Below are 14,464 nucleotides of genomic sequence, written 5' to 3'. Positions count from 1 at the left end.
GACATTATTGGCTTCCATCCTGGGCCGTTTTTCCTTCTCTTTATAGGTAATGATTTTTTAAATCAATTTTCATTAAAATTTTCCAATTTTTAAAATATAAGCAAATAGAATGTTTCTATTAGTTTTCTCCTATTTCATACATATAAGGTGGCATATTCTACACTGGTGGAGTCCAATAGAATTTCACAAAGGTGAAAATATTCTATGTCTAAACTGTCCAACATAGTAGCCACTAGATACCTGTGACTATTAAACACCTAAAATGTGGTAAGTGTGACTGTGGAAGTGAATTTAAAATTCCATTTAAATTTAGTTAACTTAAATAGCCATGAGTGGCCAGTGGCTATGGTATGGGACAACAGCAGCTCTACACATTTTTCTGCACTTTGCTTTATTCACTTAATGGTATATCCTGGAAATAACTACATAGCAGTAGAGAGAGGGAATCTTCCTTGCTTGTTTATACTGGCATCGAAATCTAGGATGTAGATGCACCTTAGATTATTCAATCAATCTTTTATTGGTGGACGTCTGTCTTATTTCTAGTCTTCTGCTGTTACAGTTTGTTCTGCCAAGAATGACCTTGTGCTTCTGCCTTTTTGTCTTTTCGAATTGTATCTTTGGGGTACATTCTCCAAAGAAAGATTGTTGGTTCCAAGAGAAAATAATTGTGCCCTATGAAATAGAAGATTTGAAACAGAGAGCATTTAGAAATATAGTAGCAATAAATGAATGCTGGTTTTATCTTATCATTCCTTTGATTCCATGTACTTTCTGCTCTCTTATTTTCTTTCTAGTGTGACGTGGGTGAAGGAGTTCTTATTGAGCCATGGGAGGAAGAAATAGTACAGAAGAGCAAAGAATAATAATGAGTCAGCTAGACAGAAGACAGGAGTCATCAGATTTGTACCCCAGTTACTTGACCCATCAATTGACTGTGTTTTCTGGGGTGAGTCTCTTCCCTCTGCTGGCCTCTGTTCTAACACAGAAGGACATTCAGTATAGAAACAGTGATTAGTGAGAAGGACTGGGATTTGACCCTGGGAACCATTACTTGCTGGTTGCATGATCTATATCAACCAATTCATCTACTGTGTGCCCTGTAACCATTTATGTCTTTTATTATTATTCCTGTCACACATACAAAGACTGAATGAAAAAGTGGGGATTACTTTGCCAGGTAGTACAATGTTCTCTGAGCATATAATTTCATAAGTTTTGGACAGAGTGGTTGACATGCAGGTTAAAGAAGTTTAAAGAAAGCTCTGGAGTAGACCCAGGCATATAACATCATTTAAGATGCTACAAGTATGGCATTTCTAATCAAATGCATTGTTAAGGAATTGGGTCTGGGCCAGCTGTAAAGTGTTCATTAAAAAGCAAAGTTAGATTATATCTTATACCTTGTCATGTACGCAGAATGTTTCATCCACATGTTAGTACTTAAGATAAAAGCAAAACTGAAAATAACAACAAAAAACTCAGGATACTGTACTGTAATGTAATTATAATAGCTTTATGATTGCATTTGTAATGCATGTACAGTACATGTGCATATATCCATGTATAAAAAAATCATTAGAAAGATCTAGTACCATGTTAATTTTAATTATGATGGGATTGCTGGCTCTTGATATTTTTAACCTCTGCATTTGGCTCAATATTAAACATTTGCTAAGGTGAGAGTATGGATTGTACATATTCCATACCCCATGCTTGACTTACTATGGGAGTTACATCCTGATAAACTCATTGTAAGTTGAAAAATAATTGTAGGTCAAAAATGGGCATTTGTAGACAAGATGGGATGTGAAAACACAAAACAATATTAAAAAATGCTGGCAACACTGTACACTGTAGAGTCTCAGTTGTTTATCCTCATGATTGCATGGCTGACTGGGAGCTGTAGCTCACTGCTGCTCCCTAACCAGCATCACAAGAGAGTATAATACTGCATTTTTCTAGCCCAGGAAAAGATCAAAATTTAAAACTTGAAGTATAGTTTCTATTGAATGTGTACCACTTTCACACTATCATAAAATTGAAAAATTATAAGTCAAAACATCAACAGGGAATATCTGTATTTATGATAAAAACTATATCCCCTAAAACATCTGCTACTTGTGAAATGTTTCAAATAGAAAACAGAGAGAACTATGAAATCAGTCCAGCTTAGGAAAAACTTTACTCCTCCCTAATTGTATCTCCTTCCTTCTCTGCTATCGATATCAGCATCCAGAAAGCAATGATTATAATTCCCAAATGTGACTTTATCCTTTTATTCCATATGAAAGCTTCCCTAAACAAAACATAGTATTGTTTTGCATGTTTCACCACAAACACACATATACCTGATCCTTACACTCAAGATAGCATTATGATGTGTTCAAGGGGAGATCTTTGTCAAGATGCTGGCACGGTATTTGGTGCGTCATGGACAGTGCCAGTGTTTGCTTCCTTCCCATCTCAACTCTTCTGATCTTTAACAGGGATGTTGTTTCATAATCTGGATAGCATCACTATATTTTAGTGAGTACTTGGGAATGTGAGGGAACCACACACACTCATCTATATTATGTAGGAAGTTAGATGCCATCTCTGTGCTATGCAATGTGATGAAGTTGGGATGAGGGAAGAATACTCACTCTTTTCTATTGTATGATGCTATGGTAGTGAGTTACACTTAGTGAACCTTACCTTGCTCATCAATAAAACTAGCATATTGATATTTACCTCACAGGAGTGTTATAAGGAGAAATGAGCAAAACTAAAGAAACCATCTGATACATAATACTTCAATAAATATATATTTGGTCTCCCCTTGGTTTTCCCTTCCTCAAAAGACTTAAACATGAACCTCCTACAGAGACCATTTAAATTTGAAACATTGGGAAAGGAAACATACATACTTATATGTTATAGAACACCTTTGGTGACATTTTTTTGTGGATGAGATACCTGAGAATGGTGGAAGTTTGGGATCAAATAATCACTTTGTTACTTTTTATTTGATGTGTTCTTCTCTTCCTTTTTATCTTCCATTGTGACACTGGAATAGGAACCTTTGTTTGAACCCCAGAAAGGAGACAGTACAGAATAAAAAAGCATAAAGATGAGTATTCTGTACAACAGACTGAAATCAGGAGACCTGGGGACTGAATGCCAGATTTGACCTTGTCTAGAAGATACTTTCCCTGAGCTGAACACAGCACTTATTGAGAAAAAGATTGTATATCCCAATGGTTAGGGATGGTGACTTGAGAGTCAGAGCTTAGTTTGAACTTGGAATCATTTAATAACTCAATTCATGCTGTCTGGCAAATCTTGAATGTCTCAATATATTAGACTCACATGCAATGAATGTACATTATGATGCATGCATACAGAGAATAATGGGGTAATATACACATGCAATGAATGTACATTATGATGCATGCATACAGAGAATAATGGGGGTAATATACAAACACAATACCTTTTTTTAAGTTAATGAGTAGTAGGATTACTTGATTAATTATATATTTATTTCTGGACATAACTATATTTTTCACAACCTCTTAATTGATACAAATCATTTTTATAATCAGAACTAGTCATAGAAACATTTATGGTTCTGAAATATTTTAGACATAAAGAAACTTACAAAAAGAATATACTGTATATACTCACATTAAGAAATAAACCAAAAAGACCCCGCATTGCCAAGACAATCCTAAGCCAAAAGAACAAAGCTGGAGGCATCACGCTACCTGACTTCAAACTATACTACAAGGCTGCAGTAACCAAAACAGCATGGTACTGGTACCAAAACAGAGATGTAGACCAATGGAACAGAACAGAGCCCTCAGAAATAATACCATACATCTACAGCCATCCTATCTTTGACAAACCTGACAAAAACAAGAAATGGGGAAAGGATTTCCTATTTAATACGTGGTGCTGGGAAAATTGGCTAGCCATAAGTAGAAAGCTGAAACTGGATCCTTTCCTTACTCCTTATACGAAAATTAATGCAAGATGGATTAGAGACTTAAATGTTAGACCTAAAACCATAAAAACCCTAGAAGAAAACCTAGGTAATACCATTCAGGACATAGGCATGGGCAAGGACTTCATGTCTAAAACACCAAAAGCAATGGCAATAAAAGCCAAAATTGACAACTGGGATCTAATTGAACTAAAGAGCTTCTGCACAGCAAAAGAAACTACCATCAGAGTGAACAGGCAACCTACAGAATGGGAGAAAGTTTTTACAATCTACTCATCTGACAAAGGGCTAATATCCAGAACCTATAAAGAACTCAATCAAATTTACGAGAAAAAAACAAACAACCCCATCAAAATGTGGGCAAAGGATATGAATAGACACTTTTCAAAAGAAGACATTTGTGCAGCCAACAGACACATGAAAAAATGCTCATCATCACTCACCATCAGAGAAATGCAAATCAAAACCACAATGAGATACCATCTCACACCAGTTAGAATGGCAATCATTAAAAAATCAGGAAACAACAGGTGCTGGAGAGGATGTGGAGAAATAGGAACACTTTTACACTGTTGATGGGACTGTAAACTAGTTCAACCATTGTGGAAAAGAGTGTGGCAATTCCTCAAGGATCTAGAACTAGAAATACCATTTGAGCCAGCCATCCCATTACTGGGGATATACCCAAAGGATTATAAGTCATGCTGCTATAAAGACACATGCACACGTATGTTTATTGCGGCACTATTCACAATAGCAAAGACTTGGAATCAACCCAAATGTCCATCAGTGACAGACTGGATTAAGAAAATGTGGCACATATACACCATAGAATACTATGGAGCCATAAGAAAGGATGAGTTCGTGTCCTTTGTAGGGACATGGATGCAGCTGGAAACCATCGTTCTCAGCAAACTATCACAAGAACAGAAAACCAAATACCTCATGTTCTCACTCATAGATGGGAATTGAACAATGAGATCACTTGGACACAGGAAGGGGAGCATCACACACTGGGTCCTATTGTGGGGAGGGGGTAGGGGGGAGGGATAGCATTAAGAGATATACCTAATGTAAATGATGAGTCAATGGGTGCAGCACACCAACATGGCACATGTATATATATGTAACAAACCTGCATGTTGTTCACATGTACCCTAGAACTTAAAGTATAATAATAGAAAAAAAAAGTTTTCAGTTCCAGTCTCTAAGACCAATGTATGGCATTTGAATAGGACATACAGATTTTTTTTTCATTCTTTTAAAGAGAATTAAAGAGAAAACAAGAAGATTGAGAAAAAAAAAAAAAGAAATAAACCATTATATGTACAATCGAAATTCACTCAAAGTCTGGGCTGGGTGCAGTGGCTCACACCTGTAATCCTTGTACTCTGGGAGGTTGAGACGGGCGGATTGCTTGAGACCAGGAGTTTGAGACCAGCCTGGGCAACATGGTGAAACCACATCTCTATAAAAAAATACAAAAATTAGTTGAGCATGGTGGCGCAGGACTGTAGTCCCAGTTACTTGGGAGGCTGAGATGGGAGGATCACCTGAGCCAGGGAGGTCAAGGCTGTGCTGAGCCATAATTGTACCACTACACTCCAGCCTGGGTGACAGAGTAAGACCCTGTCTTTAAAAAAAAAGAAAAGAAAGAAAATCAAAGTTTCTTCTGCTTGCATTAGCCTCCTTCTTACAAAGGAGTAATCAGTAACAAGCATTTAGACTTTTCATTATTTATTCTTCGTTACATATGTATATATTTCTGCACGAAATATAGTGTGATTTTGTGTTTTATCTGTAGTTGTCTGGCTATCTGACGGAAAGGAGAAAGGAAGAAACATGAGAAGAACAAATACCCATTCATATCTCAACACTGTGACCTGCCATATATGCCTCTTTACATGTGTACTGTCTTTCAGAGCTACTAAACCAGACACACCCACTTTTCCAGTTTACCTGCTATAGAGAGCACTAACAGAATTAGTACATATCACTTTTCAGTGATTTAAAAAAATGTGATGTGTTTAAAGTCTTAAGAGTTTCCCAGGTGACAGCCAGCCCAAAACAATGTTACAGTGTATCTTTGTGGGTTTTTTTTTTTGTTTTGTTTTTTTGTTTTTTTTCCTTGAGACAGGATCTCTTCAGCCTCCTTATGTTGTTCAGGCTGGAGTGCAGTGGTTATTAACAGGCACAATCACAGCACACTACAACCTAGAACTCCTGGGCTCAATTGTTCCTCTCACTTCAGCCTCCCAAGTAGCTGGGATTTGCAGTGTATCTTGAATGTGAAATATCTTCCCATTGTCCAGGCATAATTTCCCACTTTTATTCACGTGATTACACATCTATGTCTGTAAATCTGGAACTAATCTGGGCAATCTTGGTGAAAAAAAGTCAGTGATTTCCAAGAGTTGGTTTTTATGTGTCCAATCTACTATCCAAATCCCTTGGTTAGTTTAGGTATGCATCCCATTTAGAACTTGATATGATTTGGTATTACATGTGATTGGCATGTGTATATTTTCCTTTCTGCTTAATATTTTTAATTGTATGAGCAAGGTACTTCATACGTGTGTTGATTACTCCTGGGGCCCAGGGCCGAGTGAGACTGTGACTCTACTTTTACCCTGAATCCTGCTGTGTTAGGATTCTCTCCTCTGGAAGCTGTGGTGCTGAGCCCTAGTGGTTTCATGCAGTCCCTCCCCTTTCCCTCCCCTGTGGCAGTCACTGCTTGGCCAACTAGGTGGGTAAAAAGAGGAGTCTGCTGTCAATTCAAGGGACTTTATTTGTGCTACTGCAGAAAGAAGCATGTTATGAAACCACTTTCATCTCATGACCTTCCCTAAAATCTTGAAAAGTAGAAATGTCATCTGGCTGTTGAATGTAAGGTTCATCTGAGAGACGTGCTTGCCCTTCCCCCGGGTGTCTATAATTTCTCTAAACCTGCCCAACTGAGGATGTCATGTAGATAGATTCATACTTTAATTCTAGGACCACCCTAGTACCTAATTGTCTTGGCTTAGACATGTTATCATTCCTAACGTTGAGCAACTTTCCTATGAAAAGGGCAGGGGTATTTTGTTTTTATTGTTTTTCTCGCTTCCAAAACCAAGACACCTTTCTTATAGATAAAAATGGAAAATACCTGAAAGGAATACAATCTTTAAAAAACCTTAAAATTTTATTATGCATGGATAAGCACTGTCAACATTTGAATGTTTTTTCAGAAATTATATTATGCAAATGTAACTATATATTTAAGAATAGAAATAAAATAGTATCCTACTTTTAGCTTTGTAAACTGCTTTTTAATGACATATATTGTGAAGGTCAACCCACACTAACAAAATCCACATTATAATAAAAAATGGCAGTAGAAACAGTACTAGTCAATCCGGGTATGAAATAATGATAGAAATGGTTAGTATTTATTGTGATTTTTCTCAGTTCCTGACACTGCTGTAATTCTAAACCCATACTTCATTTAATCCTCACCACCATTTATAAAGAGGAGCAGTTGTTTCCAACTTTAAACATCAGAGAACTGGGGTACAACAAGGGCAGGGCTAGCAAGTTGTGAGGCTGAGATTTGAACACAGGCTCTGTGGTTCCTGAGTAAATTTATCTAACCAGCATGTGCTACTCCTGCTTATTAGATCTCCAGCCTTACTGTTGATCAGGGCACAGCAAAACAAAACAAAACAAAACAAAAAAACAAACAAACAAAAGAAAAACTAACCAAAACTAAGGCTTTGTATTAGTTTCCTATGACTGCTGTACATAGTACCAAACACTTGTGGCTTAAAACAACAGAAATTTAGTCTCTCACAGTTCTAGATGCAACACTTTTGAAACACCCAAGAATGTCAATAACCTTCTGTCTACAAAACATGGAACTCAAGGAATATCAGTCTGAAGTCCAGGTGTCGATGGGGCCTTGCTCCTTTTGAGTCTATGAGAAGAATCTTTCCTTTCCTGTTCCTAGTATCTGGTGATGGCCATAGATCCTTGATATTGCTTGCTTGCAGGGACATCACTCCAGTCTCTTCCTCTGTCACCACATGTTGCTCTCCCTGTGTGTCTCTGTCTTTAGTGGCATTTTCATTATCTTATATGACCACAAGTCATATTGGATTAGAGCTCACCCTAATAGTCTTATCTTAACTTGATTACATCTGCAAAGACTCTTTTTTTATATTATTACTATACTTTAAGTTCTTGGGTACATGTACAGAACATGCAGATTTGTTACATATACACGTGCCATGGTGGTTTGCTGCACCCATCAACCCATCATCTACATTAGGTATTTCTCCCAATGATATCCCTCCCCTAGCCCCCCCCCCCGCCCCCGATAGGCCCTGGTGTGTGATGTTCCCCTCCCTGTGTCCATGTGTTCTCATTGTTCAGCTCCCACTTATGAATGAGAACATGCAGTGTTTGGTTTTCTGTTCTTGTGTTAGTTTGCTGAGAATGATGGTTTCCAGCTTTATCCATGTCCCTGCAAACGACATGAACTCATCCTTTATTTATTTATTTATTTATTTATTTATTTTTGAGACGGAGTCTCGCTCTGTCACCCAGGCTGGAGTGCAGTGGTGCAATCTCAGCTCACTGCAAGCTCCACCTCCTGGGTTCATGCCATTCTCCTGCCTCAGCCTCCCAAGTAGCTGAGACTACAGGCACCCACCACCACACCCGGCTAATTTTTTTTTTGTATTTTTTTTAGTAGAGACGGGGTTTCACTGTGTTAGCCAGGATAGTCTCGATCTCCTGACCTCGTGATCCACCCACTCAGCCTCCCAAAGTGCTGGGATTACAGGCATGAGCCACCGTGCCTGGCCAAACTCATCCTTTTTTATGGCTGCATAGTATTCCATAGTGTATATGTGCCACATTTTCTTTATCCAGACTATCACTGATGGGCATTTGGGTTGGTTCCAAGTCTTTGCTATTGTGGATAGTGCCGCAGTAAACATATGTGTGCATGTCAAAGACTCTATTTTTAAAATAAGGTCACATTCACAGGTATCTGGGGTTAGTACATCAATGTATCTTTTGGGGGAACAAAATGCAACCAAACAATAATACCTTGATTTTTCCCAGTGAACTAGGCAAAAATTAAAGTATTGATAATTATCAGTGTGAGTGGGAATTTGGGGAAAATATACCCTGTTATAATGTAGATGAGGTTCCCACAAAATCTTCTCTCCCTTTCTGAGTCTCAGGAACATTCCTCATTCTAAATATCAGTGTCTTTCCTGTGCTTAGGGCTGAGAATGCTTAAGTTTCACCACCATTTTATTATTTTGTAAAATTGTAAAAGCAGTAGCTATTTATTATAGTTAAAAATAGATAGCATAGGAGAGGAAATAAATAATATTAATCCCAAACAGAACACTCAAAGACAAGCCCTGGTAATGAGTTTATCTGTATAAATTCTTTTAGAAGTTTCCTTATTCAGGTATTTATATATTTAAGCAGAACTACATGCATTTATATATTTATTCATGAAAGATAAAGTTTCATTCTACTTACTTTCATCCTATTTACTTTTGCAACCTGCTTGTCTAACAAACAATATACATGAAAGGTTGTGAGTAAATATCAGGCTGCACCATAGGGATAACAGAGATACTAATGGCCCATAAAGATAGAGAAAAAGAAATAAAAATGGCTAAAATATGTTATGATCCGAGTGATTTTTAGGTATTGAGTCATTTGGTGCTTATAGTTCCCTCACAAAGTAGATACTGTGGCTAATCTCCATTTCATAGATGAAAAACTGAGGGACAGAGAGAATAAGGACTTTGCCTGAGACCACACAGTTAGGGAGTGGGACAATTGGATTTATGTCCAGTACATCATGCTCTGGAGTCTGAGAAACAGTGAAATCTCTGTTGTTAGGTGAAAGATGCAACTGCACAAGCAAGGATATTTTAGGAGCTCATTAAAAGGAGTATTTCGGCCAGGCATCCCAGCATTTTGGGAGGTTGAGGTGGGCGGATAAGGAGGTCAGGAGTTTGAGACCAGCCTGACCAACATGGTGAAACCCTGTCTCTGCTAAAAATACAAAAATTAGCCAGGCGTGGTGGCGCATCCCTGTAATCCCAGCTACTCAGGAGGCTGAGGCAGGAGAATCGCTTGAACCCAGGAAGGCAGTGAGCTGAGATTGTGCCACTGCATTCCAGCCTGGGCGACACAGCAAGACTCCATCTAAAAAAAAAAAAAAAAGAAAGAAATATTTCGTATGTTAATACATTTATACAAAAAAACTGCTCATGATGAAAAAAACTGGTCATAATGAAAACAGGTGGAATGTGACCTTGGAGAGCATCTTCATTGCAATTCTGGGGACAGAAACCATAGTGCAATGGGATAAGGAGTCAGTGGGAAGTGAAGAATGTTAACAGAAAATGCGGAAAACTCTTTTTGGTTCTTGACTTTGAAGGGGAAAAGAGAGAAGAAGGGAAGGAAGGAGGGAAGGGAAGGAGGGAGGGAGAGGAAGAGGGGGATGGACAGGGAGAGGGAGAGGGGAGGAGAGGGGAGGGAAGGAAAGGGGAGAGGAGAAAGAATGGAGGGGATAGGGGAGAGGGGAGGGGAAAGAAGAGATAGACAGACAGAGAGAGAGAGAGAGAGATCCTGTGACTGATTGGGTGATGAGGGATCCAAAGAGATTTTTTAAAAACTTCAATTCCTTGACATTTTGAGCAAGTTTAAAAGTTGATGTGAAGAAGCCGTCTCATCTCAGATTTAACCTATGAAGTTGCCCATATATTCATTTCCCTTCTTGCTCTCTTATTTCCAGTTTTGAGTTAATGAGATACCTCCAATGAACTAGTATGTTTTTCAAGCTCAATACATATTTAGTTATTACCTAATAACAGAATGGACAATTGTGTGTTACAGAAATGCTAGTAATTCCTGGATTTTTGTCTCTCAGGAAGGCAGCAAGTCGCTGAAATTTTGATGTGATGTGGCTGAATTATGCATGATCTGAGAACCCTGCACAAGTGACTGCAGGATATGTTCAGAATACTCATATCTATATCTATATATCTACACACACACACACACACACACACACACTAAGCAGTGCTGGAGCACTCATTAGACAATCACTGCCCCTTGTGTCCCTGATGAGATCTGTCATGGAGCTCACCAGGTGAGTTCACACACGCCTGTCTTACCACCATGGGGAAGTGGATTTGGGTCTCCTTACAGGCATGATATTGAACAGTATTTATGAATTATGAAACACTAAAGAATGTGGAGAGCATTCTGTTTCTAAAACTTTGAACTGAAGGCATATCCGAGAGATTCGCTTCTTTTATCTGGATGTCTGTGTTCTCGTCTGGAGAAGCAATGAGAAATGATTTTTCATAATGACTACCTAAGCCCTGAGGCTCAGCCAGCCCCTACTGCTGTGTTCCAACATTTAAAGGACCATTGAAGTCCCACTTCATGTCATATTCTCTGGGAGGGTTGTCTTATTAACCCCTCATACAGCTCTGTAAGGATGGTATGGTCAGTCCCATTTCACAGATGACCAACCTCAGGCTTTCAGAGCCTAAGTCACCTCCCCAGGTAAGTGGCAGGATTGGAATGAGGTTCCATCCTTCACCCTCCCTAGGGGACCCTGAGCACCTCCCTTTTAGAAGATGGGCTTCCAGGGCTTGAGAAATGGTCAGATTCCACTCCCCTGCTATTGTGGCCCCACAGGTCCTTACTCCATAACTCCTCTGGGTGATGAGGAAGACAGAGGAGGTGAAATCCTGCGCTTTGTGCCAAGAGACCTGGGTGTAGACCTAGTGTGTAAAAACCCCACTAAGGGCTGTATTAAAAACAAGGGAGAAAACATTTGTAAACTACATCTCAGATATTGGGTTAGTATCCCTGATTTGTGAAACATACTTGGTAACAAAACAATTGGCAATGATTTCAACAGAAAATTCAAATAAGTATATACATAAACAATAAACATTTAAAAAATACAAAAACCTGTAGACCTGAGTGTGCACTATTCTACGGACAACAGACCCCTTGGGGTCAAGGGGTGGGAGTTGGGCCAGTGAGAGGTGCACTTTAAATTTGATTTTTGGTGAGTGGGCTCAGGCAGAAGCTCAGGTGTTGGCCTTGGGACAGGCAAGCTGGAGAGAAGGAAAGTAACATGCCCTGAACTACTGTAAGCAAATGCACTTTGTATTTCATCTGCTTTTACCCTAACAACATTTAACCAGTCATTCTGATAATTATTCAAATCAGGAAACTAAGCTTAAGGAGAGTTTATGTAATTCAGAGAGAAAACTTTTTAATCTCCTGATCAGCAGCTAACTTTGGAATTACTTAAGGTTTTTTTTTCGGTTGTTATTTTCATTTTGTCTTGATGCCTCCAGAACTCTGAGTGCTCTAATCTCCTTCAACGCTGGCAGTATCTGCTCCACAGGTGGTTTTTAATGTTTTTTTCTTTTTAAATATGACCTCTATAATGTTTAGGTCCCATTAATAAAATTTAAAACACTTTCCAAAGGAAAAAAAAAACACTAAAGACTGTATTAAAACAAAGGAGAAAACATTTGTAAACTACATCTCAGATACTGGGTTAGTAGCCATGATTTGTGAAACATACTTGGTAACAAAACAATTGGCAATGATTTCAACAGAAAATTTAAATAAGTATATACATGAATAATAAACATTTAAAAATACAAAAACCTGCAGCCATAAAAGGAATGAGATTATGTCCTTTGCAGGAACATGGATGAAGCTGGAAGCCATCATCCTCAGCAAACTAACACAGGAACAGGAAACCAAACACCACATGTTCTCACTCATAAGTGGGAGCTGAACACTGAGAACACATGGACAGAGAGAGGAACATCACACACCAGGGCTTGTTGGGGGTGGGGGTAAGGGGAGGGAACTTAGAGGACGGGTCAATAGGTGCAGCAAACCACCGTGGCACACGTATATCTATGTAACAAACCTGCACGTTCTGCACATGTACCCCATTTTTTTAGAAGAAATAAAATAAATACAAAAACCACAAGAACTAACAAGACAGAAATGATTTTAAATCCTGAGAATTTATAATGACAAGATGCAAAAAATGAGGACTATGATTGTACTTTTGGAGAAGACTGTGTGTGAAGGTGAATGTGTTGATGTGCACCTCACCTACAGGGGCACTTCTGGAGAATGTGCACTATTCTAGGGACAACAGACCCCTTGGGGTCAAGGGGTGGGAGTTGGGCCAGTGAGAGGTGCAGTTTAAATTGGATTTGTGAATATACTCTTATATAGTTTTTGAAGTTTCATATTTGAGAATAAAAGTATTTTAGTGAATATTTGAATGCACAGTTTTTAAAAATTTAACTGGCAAGTAAAGAATTGGCAATGATCTATTCATTTGTCGTAAAATATGTTGGATTATGTTTTAATTAGATCTGTTTGGATTTAAATTTTATGCCCCAAGGACTTAAAACATATATATATATATTTAAAAAGCATGTCAGTTTTTAAAACCTTTGTTGAAAAGGACAAAGTTCAAACATTTTATTACAAACTAAGATTAAAATATAAAGCTATTATAATTAATAATGAACACTGGAAACTCAGAAGGGGGAGGTGGGAGTAAGGGAGGGAAGGGAGTAAGGGATGAAGAATCACCTACTGGGTACAATGTAAACTATTTTGGGTGAAGGGTACACTGAAAGTCCAGACTTCACCACTGTACAATTGATCCTTATAACCAAAACCACTTGTACTCCTGAAGCTATTCAAAGAAAAACAATTAAAAATTGAGATCTAAAAAAACAAGCTATTATAATTAAGAGAATGTAGAATTGGTGTAAGGATAGAAAAAAAACAGGCCAATGGACTTAATAGAGTCAAGAAATAGACCCAATCCATATGTGGTCATTTTCACTTATGACACAGGTGACAGTGCAGTGAAGGGAGAAGGATGATATTTTAAGTATGCTAGCTGAATTAGATACGTACAAAAATTGATTTCAGGTAGATTGTCAGTCTAAATGCAAAAGTAAAAGAATAACCTATAACAATGTAGGAAAATATTTTTATGTAGTTGGGGTGGCAAATATTTCTTAATCACTAGACAAAAAACTGTTAATCCCAAAGGAAAAAAAAATAATAAACTGAGCTACATTATAATTAAAGACTCTGTCTTCCAAAACATACTCTTAAGAAAGAAAATATTGAAATACAGAGTGAAAGATTTTATATATACAGTGATTTGATTTTTCGGAAACAAGGAGAAAAGTAGAAAATGAGCAAAAGAAGTAAACAGGCACTTTACAATACAACAACTGCATGTATAAAAAGGTGCTTAACGTTTTTAGTTTTTAGGACAATGCAAATTAAACTTGTCATGAGATACTACAGTAACCCCATGAACTGAAAAAAAAAGAATAAGGGGCAAGTAGAACCATTATGTACTATTACTGAAAGTAA

At 37.9% G+C, this 14,464-nt stretch overlaps 1 protein-coding gene across 1 annotated transcript in view; it reads left to right on the top strand.

Moving 5' to 3' along the window:
• LOC696900 (ras-related protein Rab-40A-like) overlaps positions 1–14,464 on the top strand; it is a 133,391-nt gene that overhangs the window by 113,198 nt on the left and 5,729 nt on the right. The window contains exon 21 of the mRNA XM_077989265.1: positions 798–949. The gene's annotated coding sequence lies outside the window, so the exon portion shown is untranslated. The remainder of the gene's footprint in view (positions 1–797; positions 950–14,464) is intronic.

The sequence above is a fragment of the Macaca mulatta genome, chromosome X (genome assembly GCF_049350105.2).
Source record: "Macaca mulatta isolate MMU2019108-1 chromosome X, T2T-MMU8v2.0, whole genome shotgun sequence".
Classification (NCBI taxonomy): Eukaryota; Metazoa; Chordata; class Mammalia; order Primates; family Cercopithecidae; genus Macaca; species Macaca mulatta.
This window is presented reverse-complemented; position numbering and strand designations above follow the sequence as displayed.